At 43.6% G+C, this 26,694-nt stretch overlaps 1 protein-coding gene across 2 annotated transcripts in view; it reads left to right on the top strand.

Annotated features, from left to right (window-relative positions):
* The first annotated feature begins 826 nt into the window (after positions 1–826).
* NCMAP (non-compact myelin associated protein) overlaps positions 827–26,694 on the top strand; it is a 71,447-nt gene continuing 45,579 nt past the window's right edge. Inside the window, exons 1-2 of one of the 2 annotated variants that reach the window (XM_027109722.1) lie at positions 827–1,874; positions 20,187–20,299. The gene's annotated coding sequence lies outside the window, so the exon portion shown is untranslated. Of the gene's footprint in view, positions 1,875–14,912; positions 15,879–20,186; positions 20,300–26,694 lie in introns of those variants that run through there. The other variant, XM_027109723.1, reaches the window with a different exon arrangement.

Genomic DNA, 26,694 nt, shown 5'->3' with positions numbered 1-26,694 from the left:
GGTTGCCTGGGTAAGTCCTGTGAATAAAAGGTCTTTAATGGGCCAGATTTACACGTCTTCTATTACTTATTTCCTTGATAACTTGAGTCATTTCCTAGACTATTTATTAGAAATTTCTAACAACTGTTGGCAAGTCTAGAATGGAGATGTCTCCTTTCCAAATGAGAAGCAGCCCTTGGGCATTGATTGACCAGTGCCACCTGCTAATTCTAATGAATTAGTGGGTTCCTTTGTGAAAGAGACAGAGCTGCCCTCCAACTCGGTTCCAGTCTTCAGTTTCCCTTCACCATCCATTCAGGAATGGAGCACCTTAAAATGTGTTTTCCTGGAGAGGGGCTTACGAATTGTTCATACTGGAATAAAATTAAACTGCAGGCTTAATAAAAACCCACTGAGGAGCACATTAGTTATCTACTACTGCATAATAAATTACTGCAGAATTTAGCACCTTAAAACAACAGAGCATTTATTTATTATCTCACAGTCTCTGAGAGTCAGGAGTCTGGGGCTGTCTGAAGGTGAAGGCCTAGGGTCTCTCAGAAGTTTCCATTGAGTAGTCAGCTTGGGCTGCAGTCACCTGACGGGACTGGAAGACCCGCCTCCGGGCTCACTACAGGGCTGTTGGCGGGAGGCTTTGGTTCCTCACCACAGGGCCTCCCCGTCGGTGCACACAGGGCATAGAAGCTGGCTTTCCCCAGAGTGAGGGATCAGAGAGAGAACCCAATATGGAGTCTTTTTTTTATATAAAGTATTTGTATTTTATAAATTTATTTATTTTATGGATTTAGTTTTTGGCTGTGTTGGGTCTTCATTGCTGCTCATGGGCTTTCTCTAGTTGCGGCGAGCGGGGGCTACTCTTCATTGTGGTGCGCGGGCTTCTCATTGCGGTGGCTTCTCTTGCTGTGGAGCACAGGCTCTAGGGTGTGCATGCTTGGTAGCTGTGGCGCAGGGCTTAGTTGCTCCGAGGCATCTGGTATCTTCCGGGACCAGAGCTCAAACCTGTGTCCCCTGCATTAGCAGGCAGATTCTTAACTACTGCACCACCAGGGAAGCCCCTGGAGTCTTTTTATAACCTAAACTCAGAAGTGCTATCCCATCACTTCTGCCGTATGCTGTTGGTCACACAGACCAACCCTGGTACCAAATGGGAGGAGAGGAAGGGTGCTCAAACAATCCTGAGAGGGAAATGTAAAGCTCTAAACACCTAGATTAAGAGAAGGGTAAAGAATTAATTCTTTCCCTTCATCTCTCAGTTCTCCTTATTCTAACTCTTTAGTGGTCACTTCATCCCCTCTTACGGCAAAAAGGACTTTCCTCTCAGAGTAGAGAACAAGGCAGCAAACAGGTAGACGGAGAACTTTCTAGAGTCCCAACCTAGGGGAGGATTCTGATTGGCTTGGTTGGATGACATGCCCATCCCTGTGGCCAGGTGGGCAAGTCCTTTACCCCAGAAAGGGAAACAGAAGAAGGGCAGACAAAAACACCATGTATGTACTTCAGCATACTGATGAGTGTTATAAAGCCTAAAAGGTGACAGCATTTTACCGATTGGTGAATTTGTCAGATTTTAGCAATCTAACAGATAAGCAGTGTTTGTTTTTTAATCTGGTATTCATTTTTTACCATCCAACTGATTGCAGGCAAGATATGAAGAGTAAATTTTAAGGGAGTCTTATAAACGTACCCAAAATAACTTGTGATACAGAGGTTTCTGACACAGATCTTCCATGATAATTTACCACAGAACTTCCTTAGGATCTTGACGTCAAGTGACAAACAACACCAGTACCACAGTCTTCGATGTTACACTGAGAGACATGTACTCAGAATCCATGAAGAACGTTATTTTATCACTACTCTAAATTTTTGATAGGGTAAGTCACTTTATATTATTTCACCTATTAAATACTTAAAGATCCAGAGAAGGAAACATCACAGCTTGCTTTTTGTTTGTTTGTTTTTAATTTATTAATTTATTTATTTTTGGCTGCATTGGGTCTTCATTGCTGTGCACGGGCTTTCTCTAGTTGCGGTGAGCGGGGCTACTCTTTGCTGTGGTGCATGGGCTTCTCATTGTGGTGGCTTCTGTTGTTGCAGAGCACGAGCTCTAGGCACACGGGCTTCAGTAGTTGTGGCTCACGGGTTCTAGAGCACAGGCTTAGTAGTTGTGGCGCCCGGGCTTATTTGCTCCAAGGCATGTGGGATCTTCCCGGACCAGGGCTCGAACCCGTGTCCCCTGCATTGGCAGGTGGATTCTTAACCACTGTGCCACCAGGGAAGCCCTCACAGCTTGTTTTTATTTAGATTTTCTGACTGTATAAAATTTTACTCTCACACTGTATCCTTCCATTCTTTTTTCTCAGTGTAAATTTTTATTTACAAGTTTTCAAAACTATTACCAAAAAAAAAAGAAAGAAAGAAAACTATTACCAGCATCTAATTCCAGAATGTTTTCATCACTTCTAAAAGAAACCCTGCACCCATAAGTAGTCACTACCCATTCTCTCCTGCCCCCAGCCCTTGGAAACCACAAATTTATTTTCTGTCTTATAGATTTGCCTATTCTGGACATTTCTTATAAATGGAGTCATACAATATGTGGCCTTTTGTGTCTGGCTTGTTTCACTTAGCATGTTTTCAAGGTTCATCCGTGTCATAGAATGAATTCTTCATTCCTGTTTGTGGCTGAAAATATTCCACTGAATGGATATAGCACATTGTGTTGCATCATTCACCAGTCGGTGGATTTGGGATATTCCCACTTTTTAGTTATCTATAATGCTCTCATGTACATCCTATACAAGTTTTTGTGGGGACATATGTTTTTGATTCTCTTGGATAGATATACCTGGGAGTGGCATTGCTGGGTCATGTGGTAACTCTGTGTTTAACTTTTCAAGCAAATGCCAGACTGTTTTCCAAAGGTGCACCATTCTACATTCAACCCAGCAGTGTATGAGTGTTCCAGTTGTCACCAACACTCTTTATTAGCTGTCTTTTTTTTTTTTTTTTTTTTTTTTGGCCGAGCTGTGCAGCATGTGGTATCTTAGTTCCCCACCCAGGGATCGAACCCACGCCCCCTGTACTGGAAGCTCAGAGTCCTAACCACTGGACCACCAGGGAAGTCCCTTTAGCTGTCTCTTTGATTTTAGCAATCTTAGTGGGTGTAAAGTGGTGTCTCATTGTGGTTTTGATTTGTATTTCCCTGATGACTAGTGATGTTGAGCACCTTTTCATGTACCTATCATAAGCTATTCATATATCTTCTTTACAGAAATGTCTATTCAGCTGTATAATGGATTGAGTAGTGTCCCCCCAAAATTCATGTCCACCTGGAACCTTATGTGGAAATAGGGTCTTTGCAGATGTAATTAAGTCAATGTTAGGTCATACTGGATTAGGGTGGACTCTGAGTCCAGTTTGACTGGTGTTCTTATAAGAGGAGTGAAATTTGGTCATGGACATACACAAAGAGAATGACATGTGGAGACAGGCAAAGAGACTGGAATGATGTTCCAGAAGCCAAGCAATGCCAAAGATTGCCAGCAACTACCAGAAGCTAGGAGAGAGACATGGATCAGGTTCTCCCTCAGAGCCCCAGTAGGAGCCAGCCCTGTCAACACCTTGATTTCAGACTTCTAAAGCTGCTAAAAGTGTGAAAGAATGCATTTCTGTTGTCTTAAGCTATGCCGTTTGTGGAAATTTGTTACAGCCACTGTAGGAAACTAATACAAGCTTCTTGGCCTATTTTTAAATGGGGTTATTTGTGTTTTTATTCACAACTTCAACGTATAACCAGAACATACTACATAGGACTTAATTCTTTCCTTACAGTTAAAGTTTTTAACAACAGTCTGATTTATATCACTAGCTTTAAAAGCAAATTTTTGTATTTTGGTTTTAAAAGGACTATATTTGTGCTTATCTCTTTATGTTTATTTTTTTCCCACTTGTCCTCCTGATACTGACCAAGGTTCTTGGCCTTCCCCAATCAATAGAAATTGACTAGAGGCCAGACAAGAAATTCAGACAAGGCTTTACTGGGGCTCCTGAAGCTGCAGGAAGGAGTGAAAACAAGTAGCAGGTTCCCTTGCTCGCTCCCTGAGTGGGGGCAAGCTGGTTCCTTACGGGGTGTGACCCGGGCTCTGGCCGGAGGGGTAGCTTAGGTGGTTTGCCCACCCGTTTGGTGGTGTTGTGTGCAGGGGGCACGCGCAGTACCCTGCTTTTGCTCCCAACACCCTGTTTCAGTTCCTAGCTCTTCAGAAGTGGCAGTTGGGTTTTTTGGTCTTTCTGTATCTTTTTGTCCGTAATCTTCCCCAACTGCGCATGCATGCAGTTATTTTTGGTCCCTTATGGTTTCTTTGTATTTTGTTGCTTGAGGAGAGGTGCATTCAGGTGCAAGCATTGCAGCAAAGGGTCCCAGCTCCCAGCCTGCCTCACTCGTATCCTAGGAATGACTTTAAACACGTGTTATTATATTTGTTAGGAAAAGTCACACAATTTGTAACGAAATGTAAGAGAGAGGAGAGAGAGGATGAATGTGGCTGAGCTCTTCTGAGTAAATGCCTTACTCTGTTCTTGGCTCCCATTCATTCTTCATTCATTTATTAATTTATACAACAAGAATCTATCATATGTCTTCTCAATAGATGACTGAGGCATCTGTTTTGCCCTTGAGCATGCATTCTAGTGGGGGAAACACTAGAATGCAGACATATAAACAGATATTCACCGTCATTCACAGAGTTAGTTACTGCTATAGAGTGAATGTTCATGTCCCTTCAAACTTCATATGTTTAACCACCAAATGTAAAATAGATAGCTAGTGGGAAGCAGCTGCATAGCACAGGGAGATCAGCTCGGTGCTTTGTGTCCACCTAGAGGTGTGGGAGGGAGACGCAAGAGGGAGGAGATATGGGGATATATGTATACGTATAGCTAATTCACTTTGTTATACAGCAGCAACTAACACAACATTGTAACGTAATTATATTCCAATAAAGATGTTTTTAAAAAATATTCATATGTTTAAATCCTACCCCCCAACACAATGGTATTAAGAGGTGAGTGGGGCCTTTGGGAGGGAATTAGGTCAGGAGGGTGGAGCCCTCATGAATGGGATCAGTGCCCGTATAAAAGAGACCCTAGAGAGCACCCTAATCTCTTCCACCATGTGAAGTTACAGCAGAAAGATGGCTGTCTATGAACTAGAAAGCTAGTTTTCACCAGACACCAAAGATTTATGGAATCTGAGTCTTGCTTCAGGGAAAGCAGGATATTTAACCATTATGTATTTTCTGATTATATTTTGATCATAAAAAAGAATGTAGAGATAGCTTCATCCACCAGACGCAGACAGCAGAAGCAAGAAGAACTACAATCCTGCAGGCTGTGGAACAAAACCTACATTCACAGAAAGACAGACAAGATGAAAAGGCAGAGGGCTTTGTACCAGATGAAGGAACAAGATAAACCCCCAGAAAAACAACTAAATGAAGTGGAGATAGGCAACCTTCCAGAAAAAGAATTCAGAATAATGATATTGAAGATGATCCAGGACCTCGGAAAAAGAATGGAGGCAAAGATCGAGAAGATGCAAGAAATGTTTAACAAAGATCTAGAAGAATTAAAGAACAAACAAACAGATGAACAATACAATAACTGAAATGAAGACTACACTAGAAGGAATCAATAGCAGAATAACTGAGGCAGAAGAACGGATAAGTGACCTGGAAGACAGAATGGTAGAATTCACTGCTGTGGAACAGGATAAAGAAAAAAGAATGAAAAGAAATGAAGACAGCCTAAGAGACCTCTGGGAACAACATTAAACGCAACAACATTCACATTTTAGGGGTTCCAGAAGGAGAAGAGAGAGAGAAAGGACCCGAGAAAATATTTGAAGAGATTATAGTCGAAAACTTCCCTAACATGGGAAAGGAAATAGCCACCCAAGTCCAGGAGGCACAGCGAGTCCCATACAGGATAAACCCAAGGAGAAACACACAGAGACACATAGTAATCAAATTGGCAAAAATTAAAGATAAAGAAAAATTATTGAAAGCAGCAAGGGAAAAATGACAAATAACATACAAGGGAACTCCCATAAGGTTAACAGCTGATTTCTCAGCAGAAACTCTACAAGCCAGAAGGGAGTGGCATGATATACTTAAAGTGATGAAAGGGGAAAACCTACAACCAAGATTACTCTACCCGGCAAGGATCTCATTCACATTCGATAGAGAAATCAAAAGCTTTACAGACAAGTAAAAGCTAAGAGAATTCAGCACCACCAAACCAGCTCTATAACAAATGCTAAAGGAACTTCTCTAAGTGGGAAACACAAGAGAAGAAAAGGACCTACAAAAACAAACCCATAACAATTAAGAAAATGGTCATAGGAACATACATATTGATAATTACCTTAAACGTGAATGGATTAAATGCTCCAACCAAAAGACACAGGCTTGCTGAATGGATACAAAAACGAGACCCGTATATATGCTGTCTACAAGAGACCTACTTCAGACCTAGGGACACATACAGACTGAAAGTGAGGGGATGGAAAAAGATATTCCATGCAAATGGAAATCAAAAGAAAGCTGGAGTACCTATACTCATATCAGATAAAATAGACTTTAAAATAAAGAATGTTACAAGAGACAAGGAAGGACACTACATAATGATCAAGGGATCAATCCAAGAAGAAGATATAACAATTATAACTATATATGCACCCAACATAGGAGCACCTCAATACATAAGGCAACTGCTAACAGCTATAAAAGAGGAAATTGACAGTAATACAATAATAGTGGGGGACTTTAACACCTCACTTACACCAATGGACAGATCATCCAAAATGAAAATAAATAAGGAAACAGAAGCTTTAAATGACACAATAGACCAGATAGATTTAATTGATATTTATAGGATACTCCATCCAAAAACAGCAGATTACACTTTCTTCTCAAGTGCGCACGGAACATTCTCCAGGATAGATCACATCTTGGGTCACAAATCAAGCCTCAGTAAATTTAAGAAAATTGAAATCATATCAAGCATCTTTTCTGACCACAACACTATGAGATTAGAAATGAATTACAGGGGAAAAAATGTAAAAAAAACAAACACATGGAGGCTAAACAATATGTTACTAAATAACCAAGAGATCACTGAAGAAATCAAAGAGGAAATCAAAAAACACCTAGAGACAAATGACAATGAAAACACGATGATCCAAAACCTATGGGATGCAGCAAAAGCAGTTCTAAGAGGGAGGTTTATAGCTATACAAGCCTACCTCAAGAAACAAGAAAAATCTCAAGTAAACAATCTAACCTTACACCTAAAGGAACTAGAGAAAGAAGAACAAACAAAACCCAAAATTAGCAGAAGGAAAGAAATCATAAAGGTCAGAGCAGAAATAAATGAAACAGAAACAAAGAAAACAATAGCAAAGATCAATAAAACTAAAAGATGGTTCTTTGAGAAGATACACAGAAGTGATAAACCATTAGCCAGACTCATCAAGAAAAAGAAGGAGAGGACTCAAATCAATAAAATTAGAAATGACAAAGGAGAAGTTACAACAGACACCACAGAAATACAAAGCATCCTAAGAGACTACTACAGGCAACTCTGTGCCAATAAAATGGACAACCTGGAATAAATGGACAAATTCTTAGAAATGTAAAACCTGCCAAGACTGAATAAGGGAGAAATAGAAAATATGAACAGATGAATCACAAGCACTGAAATTGAAACTGTGATTAAAAATCTTCCAACAAACAAAAGCCCAGGACCAGATGGCTTCACAGGTGAATTCTATCAAACATTTAGAGAAGAGCTAACACCCATCCTTCTCAAACTCTTCCAAAATATTGCAGAGGAAGGAACACTCCCAAACTCATTCTATGAGGCCACCATCACCCTGATACCAAAACCAGACAAAGATACTACAAAAAAAGAAAATTACGAGGGCTTCCCTGGTGGCGCAGTGGTTGAGAGTCCGCCTGTCGATGCAGGGAACATGGGTTTGTGCCCCGGTCCGGGAGGATCCCACATGCCGCAGAGCGGCTGGGCCCGTGAGCCATGGCTGCTGGGCCTGCGCGTCCGGAGCCTGTGCTCCGCAACGGGAGAGGCCACAACAGGGAGAGGCCCGCATACCACAAAAAAAAAAAAAAAGAAAGAAAATTACAGACCAATATCACTGATGAATATAGATGCAAAAATCCTCAACAAAATACTAGCAAACAGAATCCAACAACACATTAAAAGGATCATACACTATGATCAAGTGGGATTTATCCCAGGGATGCAAGGATTCTTCAATATACACAAATCAATCAATGTGATACACCACATTAACAAATTGAAGAATAAAAACCATATGATCATCTCAATAGATGCAGAAAAAGCTTTTGACAAAATTCAACATCCATTTATGATAAAAACTCTCCAGAAAGTGGGCATAGAGGGAACCTACTTCAACATAATAAAGGCCATGTATGACAAACCCACAGCAGACATCATTCTCAATGGTGAAAAACTGAAAGCATTTCCTCTAAGATCAGGAACGAGACAAGGATGTCCACTCTCACCACTATTATTCAACATAGTTTTGGAAGTCCTAGCCACGGCAATCAGAGAAGAAAAGGAAATAAAAGGAATACAAATTGGAAAAGAAGAAGTAAAACTGTCACTGTTTGCTGATGACATGATGCTATACATAGAGAATCCTAAAGATGCTACCAGAAAACTACTAGAGCTAATCAATGAATTTGATAAAGTTGCAGAACAAAATTAATGCACAGAAATCTCTTGCATTCCTATACACTAATGATGAAAAATCTGAAAGAGAAATTAAGGAAACACTCCCATTTGCCATTGCAACAAAAAGAATAAAATACCTAGGAATAAATCTACCTAAGGAGACAAAAGACCTGTATGCAGAAAACTATAAGACACTGATGGAAGAAATTAAAGATGATACCAACAGATGGAGAGATATACCATGTTCTTGGATTGGAAGAATCAATACTGTGAAAATGACTATACTACCCAAAGCAATCTACAGATTCAATGCAATCCCTATCAAATTACCAATAGCATTTTTTACAGAACTAGAGCAAATCATCTTAAAATTTGTATGGAGACACAAAAGACCCCGAATAGCCAAAGCAGTCTTGAGGAAAAAAACAACTGGAGGAATCAGACTCCCTGACTTCAGACTATACTACGAAGCTACAGTAATCAAGACAATATGGTACTGGCACAAAAACAGAAACATAGATCAATGGAACAAGATAGAAAGCCCCGAGATAAACCCATGCACCTATGGTCAACTAATCTATGACAAAGGAGGCAAAGATATACAATGGAGAAAAGACAGTCTCTTCAATAAGTGGTGCTGGGAAAACTGGACAGCTACATGTAAAAGAATGAAATTAAAACACTCCCTAACACCATACACAAAAATAAACTCAAAATGGATTCGAGACCTAAATGTAAGACTGGATACTATAAAACTCTTAGAGGAAAACATAGGAAGAACACTCTGACATAAATCACAGCAAGATCTTTTTTGACCCACCTCCTAGAGTAATGGAAATAAAAACAAAAATAAACAAATGGGACCTAATGAAACTTCAAAGCTTTTGCACAGCAAAGGAAACCATAAACAAGACGAAAAGACAACCCTCAGAATGGGAGAAAATATTTGCAAATGAATCAACTGACAAAGGATTAATCTCCAAAATATATAAACAGCTCATGCAACTCCATATTAAAGAAACAACCCAATCCAAAAATGGGCAGAAGACCTAAATAGACATTTCTCCAAAGAAGACATACAGATGGCCAAGAAGCACATGAAAAGCTGCTCAACATCACTAATTATTAGAGAAATGCAAATCAAAAGTGAAATGAGGTATCACCTCACACCAGTTAGAATGGGCATCATCAGAAAATCTACAAACAACAAATGCTGGAGAGGGTGTAGAGAAAAGCGAACCCTCTTACACTGTTGGTGGGAATGTAAATTGATACAGCCACTATGGAGAACAGTATGGAGGTTCCTTAAAAAACTAAAAATAGGATTACCATATGACCCAGCAATCCCACTACTGGGCACATACCCAGAGAAAACCATAATTCAGAAAGACACATGCACCCCAATGTTCATTGCAGCACTATTTACAATACCCAGGTCAGGGAAGCAACCTAAATGCCCATCGACAGACGAATGGATACAGAGATGTGGTACATATATACAATGGAACATTACTTAGCCATAAAAAGGAATGAAATTGGGTCATTTGTTGAGACATGGATGGATCTAGGGACTGTCATACAGAGTGAAGTAAGAGAAAAACAAATATTGTATATTAACGCATGTATGTGGAACCTAGAAAAATGGTACAGATGAACCAGTCTGCAGGGCAGAAATTGAGACACAGATGTAGAGAACAAACGTATGGACACCAAGGTGGGGAAACCGCAGTGGGGAGGGGATGGTGGTGTGCTGGGAAAAAAAAAAAGAATGTAGTTAAGAAGTAAAAATAAAAACCACTCCAACAAAAATAATTTTCACTGGAGGGAAATCTTTAAAAATGTGGCTTTCATGTAACCAGTTTACGACAGGAAAACTGTCCTCACATGTCACCCACAGTGGAAGTGTCACTGTGGTTGATAAAACATTCGGAAAACACAGGTAACCTGGCAGAACAGGGGGAAGTCAGGTAAGTAAATATAAAGGAGAAAAGCATATTAATATTTTTTAAAATGTAGTATCCCGATCGCATCTACTGCATCATGTGACCTTGAATGTGTGTCTTTGCCTAAGTCTGTTTCCTGATGTGTAAAATGCTGATGCAACATCTGCCCCGTATCTCAAGGTGTTGTTAGACTCAAGTGAGATGATGTATATGCATATGCAGAAATTTTATAAATTGCAAAGTGCTGCACATATAAAAAGAATTGCTATGTCTAGATACCAACTCCTCGAAAGCAGAGGACATAGTAATCTTGTGTCTCTCATAGTACCAAACTCAGTTCCTTGCCCCTCATATACTCTCAATGTGTGCTTACTTAAATGAATCCACATGTGGCTGAGTTAACACGTGTATCCTGGAAAAGGTGACGTCCACTCCCCATAGAATAAGTTTAACAAAAGCCAACTCTATACATCATGAGGAACTTTCCAGAAGCAGTTTGGTAGTTTTCCAGATGCAGCTATTTCTACAGAAATTGTTTTATATTTAGAACAGTAGTCATATATAACTCTAAAGACATACCTGTATTAATTAAACCAACAAACTTAAACTAGGTTTAATACCAAATATTTTCCCAAATCACATGAACCTGAAATTCATTTGGGTTAGTTTCTATTATATTTCTGAGAATTTATATAAGCCCTTAATTTTCTTTAAACGAATTAAATGAAACACTTTTACAAATTAATTTTGGCAATGCCATCCAAAGGTAGAAAACATCACATCTACGAGACACATACCAACAGGCACAAACAGAGAACCCATAACTCCTGTTCCAAAACTTCAGCCATGACTCAGGTACAATAACATAAACCCCACAAGTTACAAAATAGGTTTGATTCAAATTGGATTTCTGGCAGATGGAACAAATCAAGGTCATCTGTTCAGATGGCTAAAGCCCTTTTACTAATGTTTGTGGAGAAGACTTAAGATTTGCATTTCTCCTTGACAAGTCAAGCTCCAAATGACCTTTACCGCTTTTGGTTTTTCTTCTTTTGATAAGTTACCTTCCTGAAATTTGCATTTTTAAATAGATGGCCTGGGGACTTCCCTGGTGGCACAGTGGTTAAGAATCCACCTGCCAATGCAGGGGACACAGGTTCAATCCCTGGTCCGGGAAGATCCCACATGCCGCAGAGCATCTAAGCCCGTGTGCCACAACTACTGAGCCTGCGATCTAGAGCCCGCAAGCCACAACTACTGAGCCTGCACCCCACAACTACTGAAGCCCACGTGCCTAGAGCCCATGCTCTGCAACAAGAGAAGCCACTGCAATGAGAAGCCCGCACAACGAAGAGTGGCCCCTGCTTGCCGCAACTAGAGAACACCTGCGTGCAGCAATGAAGACCCAATGCAGCAAAAATAAATAAAATTTTAAAAATAGATAAAGAGATGGCTTGAAAAGAGTTCCTGGAGAAGAGCAGGTAGAACATTTACATCTCAAAGGCACAGGGAGAGAAATGCAAGCTCCATGTCTTTGATCCATGAGGAGTTTATTTTTGTAGGTGGTGTGACAAATGAGGACATGGAGGTTCATGATCCTTTTGGGGTTCCTGTTTGTCTGAGGTATGAAGTTTAGGTCAAGGGTTTTTTGGTCTGTTATTTGCTGGCTGGCTGGCTTGCTTGTTTGGGTGTTTTGCCTGCCCATGTCCGATGGCCCTCCCCTCACTGGAAGGAGAGGCCATCTTTTTGCTTTTGCACTTTTGCCAAACATATGGGCTTGGGCGTATCTTTCTGGGTCTCCATTCTGTTCCACGGGTGGATCCACAAGTCTCTGAGTCTGCCATCATCAATGCGTACAAGCCTCTTAAGATAAATAGGGGAGGTTTGGGGAGTAGTTTTAAAAAAAAAAATTTGATGGGCTTTGAATTGTTTCTGAAGCCACACCTCTGGTACTGTAAAGACAAGAGTTGTAAAACAAGGACAGCTGTTTTTAATTCCTCAAAGAATTGGGTGGCTACCTAAATGATACTAAAGGACCGATGCAACCATCCACTTATGTTTTTCTTTCTCGCTGGGTACATTTAGTTCCCAGATTAAATGCTGTAGACTCTGAGAAATTTTCTGAAACCATCCAGGCAGAGCTAGATGATATATGCTCTCTGGTTCTCAAAGCCTTCCTTGACCATCCACAGAAGTCCAGGTTAGGGCCCCTCCCATTTAATCGCACTGGAGTTCTCCCCCACCAGGCTGTGAGCTCCACTGGGACAGGAATCATGTTTCTCTCATTCATCACCACATTTCCATGGTGCTTGGTACACTGACATCACTTGAAATCGGCAAGTGCTGTTGAATTGGATTGTAATTACCTGCTCATAATTCTGTAGTCAGGACTATGTGTCTATCCTTAGTGCCTATACTGTGCCTCAGATCAGTCAGCTCTGGGTGAATGGATGGATGGATGATAGAGGGATGGATGGATGCCATGGAAATTCTGAGGGTGGAGAGATCACTGAGATGTGAACTCAGCAAGAAAGTCCTCATGAGAGAGAAAGGATGAGTTAGGCTGGGAAGAAAGAATAAGCCTCACGTAAGTAGAGAAAAAGAGGAAAGATCCTGCAGAGAAGAGGAAGACCTAAGCAAAGGAGCAGCAAAAAGCAGAATCACTGAATTGGCCTGGCCTGGACTTTGTACAATAAAGGAAACAAGCCTGGGGGTGTGGGAGTCAAAGTCTGATTTGCGAAGGATTTGGACTTCACCCTGAGTAAGGTTTTCAGGAAGGGTGGAAGTGAAGGAGAATTGTGCAAGGTGGGGCTGCAGGACAGTTGACCTGGCAGAAGCGGGTGGGATACCCTGAAGTAAGGAGGAGGCAAGGAGCCCAGGTAGGAGCCTTCTGATGGAGTCCAGATGGTGAGGATCTCTGCAGGGGATCATAGGACCCAGGTTTTGGAGTCAGACAGACCTGGGCTCAGATGCTGATTCACCACTGTGCAATTTAGGGCAAGACTCCTAATCCTAACCTCTGTGAAACTTAGTTTCCTCACCTTCAAAATGGGAATAATAAAATACTGCAGTAAGGGTTAATGAAAATGAAACAGGAGGGAAGGAGGCAGGGCACAACCTTTGAAAGAAAGACATAGCCCAAGGACATGACATAAACTGATTAGAACCAAGTGGGTCCAAGATGGCAGACAAGTCGACTTCCACTAGACCTTGAGCCTCAGTATACGCTCACATCAAGAAGCTAAATGAGGGCTTCCCTGGTGGCGCAGTGGTTGAGAGTCCGCCTGCCGATGCAGGGGACATGAGTTCGTGCCCCAGTCCAGGAAGATCCCACATGACGCGGAGCAGCTAGGCCCGTGAGCCATGGCCGCTGAGCCTGCATGTCTGGAGCCTGTGCTCCGCAACGGGAGAGGCCACAACAGTGAGAGGCCCGCGTACCACACACACAAAAAAAGAAGCTAAATGACGCACCCGCAGGCGCCATGACAGTTCCAAGACAGACCAGAAGGATCAAAAAGTGGGCGGTGGCCCAATTCCTGGAAATCCCTGCCCCTTTCTAAAATAGCTGGAATACTCCTCCCACTCACTAGCCTATGAAATTACCCACTCCTATAAAAACTGACAACCCCGTGCCCTGGTACCTTTCTCACCTCCTGAGATGGCCCACGCTCCATCTGTGGAGTGTGTTTCTCCCAAGGCCTTTCTCACCTTCTGAGATGGCCCATGTGGAGTGTTTCTCTCTAAAAAAATCCACTTCTTAACCTATCACTTTGTCTCTCACTGAATTCTTTCTGTGATGAGACATCAAGAACCTGAGCTTCATTAAGTCCTGAAACCAGGTGTGTGATCTCAGTTGGAAGACTGGGGGTTTTGTCTGGGTTCGAGTCCCGGCCGCGTGGGTTCAAGTCCCAATCTGAGGTGCACAATTCTTTCAAAAACACTTGTAGATCATCTAATGTAACAGGGAAGAGCCAATTTTGACTACATGTTGGATCTGTTTCTTTGACTTTAGCTTTTGCTTTTCGTTGCTTTTGGTATTATAATCATGCATAATGGCCTACCTCAGGGAACCCTACCCACCTGTGAATGGCTGCGAGAAAGAAGAAATTAACACATTTATCACATCCCCTCCCCCCAGGCTGACCATTCCAGGAGACGTCAAGACTGATGGCCCTTTTTACTTTACTTCCTCCCCACCTCTCCCTCTCTATTCTGCCTTTTTACTTTCCTTCCCTCTCTGATTCTATAAAGGAAACTGGCATCCAGACCCCATAAGATGGTTTTCTTGGGGACCCTAGTCCGCCATCTTCTCGGTCTGCTGGCTTTCCGAATAAAGTTGTATTCCTTGCCTCAACACCTCGCCTCCCAATTTATTGGCCTGTTGTGCAGCAAGGAGAGTGAGTTTGGACTCAGTAACACTAGCAGTGTTCTGGTATCTAATATGCTCTAAATAAGTAATAACATTATTGAGTATTTGGTGGCTGCCCTGGTAGGAAGAGAAAAATCAGATCAACTTCTTTACATGCAGAGGATTATTCTCTCTGCCTCTTAAGCCAGAAGAAAAAGACTTTTCCTTGAAGGCTTTGTATTTCCTTACAGTACAGAAGCATTAAAGATACCCACTGGGAAAATAACATCTTTGAAATCTAAACAACGAGCCACCAAGTTTTACAGAAGAGAAGCAAAACTTTGACCACATTCTTCCCAAGCGTATCTCTGAGAGCAGCGTCTGACCTCAGAATGCCGTTCCATGATCAGTTGTGTAAAAAGAGCTCATAGGATGCTTTACTTTATTTCCTAAGCAAGCCTCATCCTTGATTGACAGGCGTCCCTCAATTGCTGTTAATAGTTCCGGACAATATTGCCCCACAACAGATTCCACACTAGGCCATAACACAGTCACGATGTTTTGTGTTCCAGTCATTATGGGTCTAATTATTAATTATTGTAAATAATTTGACATTTGTACCTGAGAGTTTTCAAAGCATTTTCACAGTCGTTATCTCCTTTGGCCTTCACAGTAACCTAGAAGGTCAGCCAGGCATGTGTGATTACTGTTTAACAGACAAAAACACAGTTGTTGAGCTCAACAGAAACTCAAGGAAGTGTCTGGGGAAGTCACGAAGAAAAAGAAAAACACAATGTAGATCTTGAGAAGAGGTGAGCACATAGGATAAAGAGGAGAGAGGAATGGCACTCCAGGCTTGGAGGAAAAGGGACACGGAGGACAAAGTCATGCTTAGGGTACCAGCAACCCGTCTAAAAATGGACTCATCTCAGAGACAGCAGTCAGCCTTGAAATAGCCTGCCTAGGGCATTCGGAAGAAGTTCACAGAGGAGATGGTATATGAACAGGAAGGGAAGATTTTAATATATATCATAAGAAATATGGTAGGCAAAAAAGAAATATAGATAACAAAATGTTAAATAAAAATTAAACAGCTTAATTACATATTATATGTAACATAAATATATATTGCATTACACAAAATATACCTTGTATAATAATATAATCTAGTATCATGATACATAATTATGTGATAGATTATATAAATACATAGATTATATGTGTATCTTTATATATAACTTTGTACCCCAAAAAGCACATTCTTTTCAAGCATATATCTAATATCACTAATGATTATCAAGTATTAGTCTACAAGGAAATTTTCAACAAATCACAAAAAGCAGAAATCTCATTGTCTTAATTTATTCGGGCTGCTATAACAAAATACCATAGACTGGATGGCTTATAAACAACAGAAATTTATTTCTCACAGTTCTGGAGGCTGAGTCCAAGATTGAGTCACCAGCAGATTCAGTGTCTGATGAGAGGCCGCTTCCTGATTCATAGACTTCTGTCTTTTCACTGGGTCCTCACACGGTGGGAGGGGCAAGGGATCTCTCTGGACACTCATTTATAAAGGCATGAGGGGACTTCCCTGGTGGTCCAGTGGTTAAGACTCTGTGCTTCCAATGCAAGGGCAGGGGTTCCATCCATTTTGTAAAATAAATGTTTTACAAAAATATATATTTGTAAAATATATATAATATATATTTTAAGTGTATATTATATATTTATAAAATATAATATATATTTATTATATATCATATATATACATATATATTATATATATATATATAATATATATATATATATATATATAAAGGCACCAGTCTCGTTCATGAGGGCTCCACCCTCGTGACCTAGTCACTTCCCAAAGGCTCCACCTCCAAATGATATCACTTTAGGGATTAGATTTCTACATACGAATTTGTGGGGAGGGGAGACACAAATATTCAGTCTTACAGCACCCATGCGCCACATTCATTAACCATAATATAATAAAATTCAAAATTAACCATAAAAGCATAGAAAAACCAATCTAACCACTTGGAAATACAAAACTACCCCTCTAAATAGTTCTTTAGTTAAGAGGAAAACAAAACTGGTTTTGGAAATGAACAGTGAGAGTGCTCCCTACTAAGACATTTGGGATGTGGCCATGGTTGTATTCAGAAGAAAATGCATAGTAGCCTTAAGTCCATGTATTAGAAAACAGAAAGAATTAAGTCTAAATAAACAACACATTCAACTCAAGAAGCTAGAAAAAAGAGCAATAAAATGAACCAGAGCTTATAGGAGAAGCAGAATTTCACAAAGTGGGGTTGGAAGGAATGGCTATCAGGAGAGAGGAAACAAAAGCCTAAAGATAGTGTTCAGCATTTGTGGGAGCAAGTGTAGTTGGTTGAAGGGTATAAATAGGTGCATAGTAGAAGGTAATGCTGGAGAGATGAGCTAAGGACAACTAAGGCAGGCCCTGAATGCTGACCTAATGACTGTTCTTGATCCTAAAAGCAATGGTGAGCTGGCTATTGGAAGGTGGTTCCGTCAGCAGTGTGCTAAATGGTTTGGGAATTACTTTGATTTTGTGCCATGGCCTCTGAACTTGGCCATTATAAACTCTTCTGTGTTTTGCATTTGACAAACAGCAAAGGGCATGGTTTTGAAAACAAATTTTGGTACATTTCCTGTTTGACCAGTGTTGTATTTGGGGCACTGCCACCGGCTTCTCAAAGCTGGCTGCTTCCCTGGAATCCCAGCAGCTGTCCTGTTGGATCGTCACTCACTACCTGCCCCAATTTGTGAAATGATTTTTCTCTGAAACAGGCTCTGGTTTCATTGGTCATGGGTTTTTACACTTGACACCTGTGTAGGAAAGAGCCAGTTGAAAGCCCAGGTTCTAACCTGGACTCCTCCTGGCTCCCCAGGTGACCATAAGCAAGTCCCTTTCTCATCTGTGCAGTGGGAAGAGCTGGACTAGGTGATGCAGTCTAAGGAGATGCCTAGAAGAATAACCGGCTCCCTTTAAACTCAGTCTGATGGTGTCTAATGGGATGTCAGTTAGCGGGTGGAGGAGAAGCAGGCTAGAGGATTTGTGGGCTTAAAATCTGGAAAGAAATTGGGATTCAGAGTTAAGTTGCTGTGCTTCAAGTTTTGCCTTCCTGGTATCTTGGCCACATCATTTTGTGGCCCTTTTTCTTTTGTGTAAAACAGGGGTAATGATCCTTCCTGCCTCACAGGTTAACCGTAAGAATAAGTGACCAAGGAGTGAAAAAATACTTGGCAAGTGCAGCTGGCCAGCGTCAGAGCTGCCCAAACTTGACCTGACCTGCTGAATCTCCAGACTGTCGCGTCAGCAGAGTGAACGAGCTGTGTGAGCTGTACAGATGCCACCGAAGTAGAGGACATTGTCACCTGACCCACGCAGGCTGTTGCAGACATGCTTCCCCTGTGCTGTGCCCCACTCAGTTCACCTTGTAGAGAGGGACAGAGAGAAGAAGGATGAGGCTCAACCTGAACAATTCTCTAATCCGCCCATCCTGGGAGCAGACCCCCCCGGGGACACCAGTCTTTCTAGAAAATTCCACAATGTCCAGGCCTGTGGGCAGCCAGGATTCTGTGATCTTTAGCGCCCCTGGATGACTGAGTCTTCCCCGCCTAATTCCTCTGGGGGCCTGATTAGTAAATCCCAAAATGGTTTCCTCTCACTGGAATGTTTTGCTTTTCCATCCCAAGGCAGAGCAGTTCCAGGCAAAACGAGAAGCCATCGGGAGCTCTTGGGATTGGTCCTGGATATCCTATAGCCCTACCAAGCATCTTCTGTCAGTCCCCTGCTGGCGGCCTCTCCCTACGATGTCCACAGTTGGGAAAGGCCAAGTCCATTCAAAGGAGAGGGTGCTATAAGGCAAATGAGTTCATTTTGCAAACCAACACATTTAAAAAAATCTGTTTAACATTAGATGCTCTGGGATGGACTTCCCTGGCGGTCTAGTGGTTAAGACTCCGTGCTTCCAGTGCAGGGGGCATGGGTTCGATCCCCGGTCGGGGAACTAAGATTCCACATGCTGTACGCCTCATGGCACAGCCAAAATAACTAAAATAAAACAAAACAAAAACCTAAATGCTCTGGGAAATATAAACTCAGGCCTCCAAAGCCCAGAACAGAACAGGAGAGATGGGTCTGCAAATAGCCAGCTGTAGTGTAAGACAGAATCACAGGTGATGGTTTGGGGACAGACACAGCGCTAGGGCTCCCCAAGAAGGGGGGCCAGAATTTGGCTGAGGGCTTAGAGGGACTTCATGGAAGGATGTGGGATCTTGAAGGAAGGCCATTTGTGATTGGGAGGGACAGGAGAGCATCTCTCTGGAAGGAATGGCCCGCTCTGACCCAGAGCCCAGGGCAGCTTTGAAGAGCAGAAGCCACCCACGGGGCTGAGGAGAAGTCCAGATAAGACTGGAAAGGACAGCAGGGCCAGAGAGTGATGGCCACAGTGATGGGAGCAAGAGACGAACAAATGGTCAGACCAGGATCCTTAGTGAAATTGAGGATGGAGGGCATATGTCCCTGAAGGTCAAGGTCAATTCCTACTGTAGGGCTAACCTCACCGTGGGTAAGCCTGAAAGCCCTGGGGCCAGACGACCTGGGTGACCTTGGGCAAATTGTACTAACTTGTTCAAGCCTCAATTTCTTCATGTGTAAAATGCAGTAAATAATAGTATCTACTTCATAAAATTGTCTAGACAAATGACTTATGCAGTAACACATGCTCCCTAAACATGACCTATAATTTTAATTTTTTGTGTTTTTTTGTGTTTTTTTTTTTTTGCGGTACGCGGGCCTCTCACTGTTGTGGCCTCTCACGTTGCGGAGCACAGGCTCCGGACGCACAGGCTCAGTGGCCATGGCTCACGGGCCCAGCCGCTCCGCGGCATATGGGATCCTCCCAGACCGGGGCACAAACCCGTGTCCCCTGCATTGGCAGGCGGACTCTCAACCACTGTGCCACCAGGGAAGCCCTATAATTTTAATTTTTATTACTCACTCTTCCCCGATGATCCAAGAAACCCTGGCCAAAGACTGTATTTCATATCTTCATTCATGACTTTCCTGGACATCTGTTTAGAGAATTGTGCTTGATGCTGTGGAGGACACACGGTGAACAGGACCCGAGAAGCTCATGGTCTGTTCGGAGAGGAAGAATAACAACCACCTTGTCCAGAACAGAAGCAAGTGAAGGTACATGCGATTGGGGTTATAAAAGTTCCCTGGGAACCGACAGTTGAGCTTAGTCTTGAGACTTGAAGGGCACACAAGGTTCTTAGGCTGCAGGGGAATCAAATACGCTTCCTCCTTCCAGCGCCACAGGGGACGGGATGCCCGTGATGTGACCAGTTACGAGGTGGTATGACTGCTAGGGCTGCCAGAACAAAGTACCAGGGACTGGGTGGCCTAAAGAACAGACATTTATTCCCTCAGAGTTCTGGAGGCTGGAAATCTAAGGTCTGGGTCCGTTTCTTCTGAGAACCTCCCTCCTAGGCTTGTAGATGGCGGTCTTCTTCCTGTGTCCGCACATGGTCTTCCTTCTGTGTCTGTGTCCTAATCTCCTCTTCTTATAGGGACACCAATCACATTGGATTAGGGCCCAACCATACAACTTCATTTTACTTTAATTACCTCTTTAAAGGCCCTATCCCCAAATACAATCATATTCGAAAGTATTAGAGGTTAGGACTTCCAACAGGAATTTTCTGGGGGTGGAGGGTGGAGTGAGTCAGGAGTGGGCGTGGGAGACAATTCAGCCCATACCAGAAATTGAAGTTGGAATGATCAACAGCCTGGCCATCACTGAGAAGTAACACAGTTTCTTAGCCTTCAGGTAAGAGGGCCACTCCGGCTTGCAGCAAGGTGGGAGGTGTGGCCGAGACGCGGTGACAGCCCCGTGGGGGCTCCCAGCATGGAAGGGAATGAGGTGCTGAGCGGCACACAATGACACTGGGCCTGGGGGAGGAAAGATCTCAGGCCTGGGTACCAGCCTTTAGGCAAGTCACCCCCCTCTCTATGGTCAGGTGCTGCTCTCGACCCTGATCACACATGGCATCACCAGGGCAGCTTGTAAGAAACAACATGAATGCCTGGCCCCGCCCCCAGAGACTCTGGTTCAAGGGAATCTGCCGTGTGACCTTGACCTCGGCAGTTTTTCAAAGCACCTGGGTGATTCCGAGGGACAGCCAGATCCCTGGGCTAGCGGATGTCCAAGTTCCCTTCCAGCCCCAGGCCATGATTCAAGCTGACTTGGGTTCTCCATCCCTGGATCACCACATTCTCTGGGCCTTTGGGATCTCTGTAAATGCGTTCATTGAACAAAATGTTCATTTATATATTATAATTATTCTTTATATTTGCACAGCCCATTACTGTTTGAGGAAGAAATTTAATGAGCATCAGCTCATTCAGTCCTCATCACAACCCTTAGGGCTAGGCAGTAGGCAGACATCACTATTCCAACTCCTTTTTATTTTTGTCCAGATCACTTACCACCTTCTGACATGCCATATCACTGGCTTATTTATTTTTATTGTTTTCCCCTCATCTCAGAATGTCAGCTTTATCAGGACAGGGATTATTGTCTCTTTTGTTCATTGCTGGTACATAGCAAGCACTCAGTAAATATTCTTTCAATGAATTAATGAATGAATGAATCATAGAAGAGTAAACTAAAGCCCAGAGAGGTTAGGAGATCTGCCTGAGGTCACACAGCAAGTAAATAGAGTAGCTTCTGTGTGTGTGTGTGTTCTTTCTACTCCTGCTCTGGGTTTCCTAGGGTGACTGTGATATTAGGGTGGACCCAGGAGGTACCAGGGGAGAGCAAATCCAGCAGCAGAGATAGCTGCAAATGGACTGACTGCTGCCAGGAATTGCTCCTAGAATCCCAGATAAAAGCAGTTTCCTTGCCAGGGTGAGGAAGGGCAGCTTCCGCTGGTGGCCAAAGGGCTTAGCTTAATTTACAGCCTCTCATTTTCATTTTGGGAACAGAAGTTTTTCCCTTGCAACCAGTAAAATTGAATCATGGGTTTCCTAAAAATGTGGCATAAAAATGAGGAAGCTGCCAGGTAATGACCAGGGCTGGCTATTTAAAGGGACAGTCATGGGCTTCCCTGGTGGCGCAGTGGTTGAGAGCCCGCCTGCTGATGCAGGGGACACGGGTTCGTGCCCCGGTCCGGGAAGATCCCACATGCCGCGGAGCGGCTGGGCCTGTGAGCCATGGCCGCTGAGCCTGTGCGTCCGGAGCCTGTGCTCCGCAACGGGAGAGGCCACAACAGTGAGAGGCCCGTGTACCGCAAAAAAAATAAAGGGGGGGGGCCAGTCATGACAGTCAAACTCACTGGAAGAGGCCTCAGGAACAAAACAGTCCAATCTGCCATTTTACAGATGAGAAAACAAAGGCCCCAAGAGACCAGGTGGCTTGCTGGGGGTTACAGAAGTCTGGCTCAGCCTTCGTCACTCTCTCCTGTCTTCACCCTCCATCACCCAGATTTTCTCACAGCTGAAATGGGAATTAACCCGAATGCAGGACCGCTGCTCGGCTTGTGGATCACATCTCTGGGTACCACAGGGTACACAGTTATCTGGGTAGCAGTCACATGGAAAATCACACGGTGTGCTCTGTAGCCAACTAAGAACCGTGGCGTCTGAGCCTTTTGCCCTTTGCTGCTCCCTCCATCCCCTTGGCTGGGAGGCAAGGAATTGATTTCAGAATCGACTGGCCTGGGTATGTCTGCTTCCTCTTTTTTCCTGGATGAATCAGTGTGGACTTGTATGTCTCTGGATTCATGATTCTCTGTGCTTCATCTCCCCCTAAAATTGCCTTCTAACCCTACATGACATTTGTCTTGTTTCCCCAGCAACCATCTCAAATGCCATGAATAGCAGATTAAGGCTTTGAGGGCAGAGGTGAGAGACTACACGGTCCAGGCCAGGAGTTGAAAACCCGGGGGCTCGAAGGCTGGTTTGCAGCAACACCCTCTGCTAACAAGAAAGGGAAGGTTAGCTTGGTGCATCTGAGTATTTTCTATGTGGAAAGAGCAGTTTTTTGTTATTTTTAAACCTCCTGGCGCTTAAGCATCCATATGGTACGTCTGAAACAGGGGTGGTTTGTTGGGTAATTTTATAAGCCATTTTCATTGACTTATAAAACTGTTTTACATAAATATCATCGTCTCTACAGAAAAAAAAAGAACACGGAAAATCCCCACGCTCTACTTACATTCCACCAAATTCCCTTCAAATCTTAATAAGTACATGGACGTACCTTTTATATAGTTGTCAGAGTTTGCGCCTGCTGTTTTCATTTTCTATTTATACACTCTTATGTGAAAGCGTAACCTTGTGTCTCCTCTACCCTCAACACTCTGCTTTACTTCTGACACTGCTGCCCACCACGTGCGTGGGGGGGTGCTGGAGGAGTGGGGTGGTCTTCTCAAGCAATTCTGTGACACCAGCTGGGTGTCCTACAATGTAACTCAATTCGGACTCCATCTACCTGGAGACAGCATCAGATCCCCCAGGCTAAGGGCTCAGTCCTACAAGACTGACCCTCACTTCAGATGCCAATCAAAGGTCCAGGTTATTACCTGTGCTTTTGACGACCTGGTATAAATCAGAGGTTCCCGTGACCCCCTCCTTGGGCTTGATTAATCTGTTAGAGTGGCTCACAGAACTCAGGCAAAGTTTACTTACTCGATTACTGGCTTATTACAAAGGATATTAAAGGATACGAATGAACAGCCATATGAAGAGATGCATAGCACGAGGTCCAGAAGGGTCCTGACCACAGAAGCTTCTGTGCCACCCTCCCAGCACATGGATGTATCCTTATTTGCCAACCGGGAGGCTCTCTGGATCCTACCCTTTGGGGTTTTTTATGGAGGCTTCCTTATATAGGGCACGACTGATTAAATCTTGGCCATTGATGATTGATTCAAACTCCAGCCCCTCTCCCCTCGCTGGAGGTTGTTCAGGGAGGGCTGCACTGAAAGTTCCAACCCTCTAATCACTTGGTTGGTCTGGCAACTAGCTCCCATCCTTAGGTTGCCTAGCGGCTTTCCAAAAATCACCCCATTAACATAAACTCAGGTGTGGTTGAAAGGGGTTTGTTGTGAATCACAGAAGGCACTCGTTTCACTTTTATCACTCTGAAGCTATCTTAGGAACTGAGGATAAAAACCAAATATTATAATTAAAGATGCCCCTGTGGCTCTAATCACTTAGGAATTACAGGGTTTGGGGAGCTGTGAGCCAGAAACCTTGGATGAAGACCAAAATACATATTTCTTATGTATCTCCACTGTTGGAAACACCTGAGTATTTACATGTCTGGTGCATCTGTTATGAAGCACAATTGGCTAGGCCATTCTCTATCGCTTGGAATTGTGGTCATTTCTAGCTTTTACATGCAGAATATCTCTCGATAATCCCTTTGCCTGGGGCGGCACCTTAGATGACCAGCTCCTGGTTTGCCCAAGGAATAAATCAAGGCCAGTGGGTCAGGCAGGTTCTGGACTGGGAGCTAGGGGACCTCTGCCTTTACCTGGGCACGTTTCCCCACCTCCCCGGGCTCACACTCTGTGGATGTAAGATCCGGGGGTGACCTGAAGGTCTCCGAGTTGCATCCAGCTCAGCAGAAGGAGGGTCAGGGATTCTGGTCACGGGAGCTTCCACTGCTCAGGGCATGAATTGACTCGGCAGCAAACAAGCCACCACATGGCCTTCTTTGAACCTTCCTCTCCATCAGCAATTCCCGTCTGCCTGTCCTCCAGAATATATCCCAAATCTGATCACTTCTCTCCTTTTCCACTGCCACCCCCTGTTCCACACCTCCCTCCTACCTGGGCTCCCTTGATCTGTTCTTCTCAGCCAGCCACAGTGGTCTATTTTTTTTTTGGCCACGCTGCGCAGCTTGCAGATTCTTAGTTCCCTGACCAGGGATTGAACCCACGTCCTCAGCAGTGAACGTGCAGAGTCCTAACCACTGGACTGCCAGGGAACTGCCCAGAGTGGTCCGTTAAAAACATAGGTCAGATCAGGCCATTGCCTTTCTTAAACCCTCCCATGATTTTCCATGGTTCTTGAAATGAGATCTGAACTCCTCACTCTGACCTCTAAGACCTCACGAGATCTGACCGCTGCCTGATTCTGACCTCATGCTGTCCACTCTGCCCTCTACCCCCACTCTGGTCCACCATACTGGCCTTATGGGCTTTCCCTCCATCCAGAATGCTCCCCAGCCCCAGCCTCTCCCACACCTGCCTGCTTGTCCTTTAGATCTCAGCTCACCCGTCTTCTCCCAGCAGATGGTCCTTGCCCTTCCCTCCTTTTCTGAAGGAGCCCCTACCCTCCCATGGATAATGATCAAAGACAGCATGTTATTTCCTTTGTAGAACTTTTCACAGACTGTCTTTCTCTTGTGTTACCATCTTTTGTGCTTGGGTATCAGCTGTCCTCACAGCCCCACTGGAAGGTGAGGTCTACTGGCTGGGGCAGGGCCCCCACTGACTCTGCCCCACCTTGCAGAGTGCCTGGCCTGTAGTGAACATTCAGGAGGACTTAATGAATAAATAAACTGAGAGATGAAGGTTACCTAGAGCCTTTTTATGCCTCTGCCTCACTGAGCTTGGCTGGTGTGTCTGACCCTGGTCAATTCCTTATGGGGGAGGCTGGTGAGAGGAAGAGTTGTTACCGAACTGAACCCGGGTCTGCTCAGTTGACACCAGCAAAGCCAATCTACTGGGTTGTGGTGAAGGAAAGTACAGTGTTTATTGCAGGGCATTAAGCAAGGAGAACGGGCGGCTAGTACTCAAAAGACCTGAACTACCCTGGCCTTCAGGCAAGGGTTTTGAAAGTAGCATTAGGGGTAGGGCTGCAGGGTACATGATCAGCTCGTGGACATTCTTCTGATTGGCTGCTGGTGAGGTGATGTTTTTCAAATCTCAGTCGTCAGCCTTCTGGTTCCAAGCCGTCTGAGGTCTATGTCCCTGTGGTCAGCATGTAGTCACCATGCTCCAGCAGGTGAGACGGGGTCTTAGTTTCTGTAGGACAACTCAAGGATCTGTGTCAGATTGTTATCTATATCCCTTCGGGAGGAACTAGGAGTCCTTTGACTCTATTTTCTAATCATTAACTGCTTGAGTCTGCTCTTTGGAGCCCAGGGAAGGCCAAACAAGAAGTGGGGGACACGGACGGACTTGTACCAGGAAAGGCCCTACAGGGTCCTGTTTGGTTTCAGAGTTTCATTCCCGAATCCCTCATGGAGGTGTGTGCAAAGCCATTCTGACATGGCAGGTGTCCTATGGCTTGGTTGGCTGGGTTAAGGGAGAAAGCAGAAGGTGGGGTAGAGCCATGGATGACAGAAGGCTGAAGACCACTGAATTCCTCAGAGGGGGACCTAACAGAGATGCTAGGTCCCCTTTGTGTTGGCGTGTCTACCTCCCCAGCGCCTACCACTTAGCATAATAATTCTTCCATTTATCTAGACTTTTATAAGCATTATCGCATTTTTAATTCTCACCACAACTATACTGAGGGAAGTATACTATCTTCATCCAACTGAAAGAAACTGAGTCTCAGAGAGGTTA

Source organism: Aethalodelphis obliquidens, unplaced genomic scaffold, assembly GCF_003676395.1.
Source record: "Aethalodelphis obliquidens isolate GAN/ISIS:26980383/991018 unplaced genomic scaffold, ASM367639v1 scaffold9, whole genome shotgun sequence".
In the NCBI taxonomy this organism is placed as follows: Eukaryota; Metazoa; Chordata; class Mammalia; order Artiodactyla; family Delphinidae; genus Aethalodelphis; species Aethalodelphis obliquidens.
Note: the sequence above shows the minus strand (reverse complement) of the source record. Positions and strands in the feature narration are given on the sequence as shown.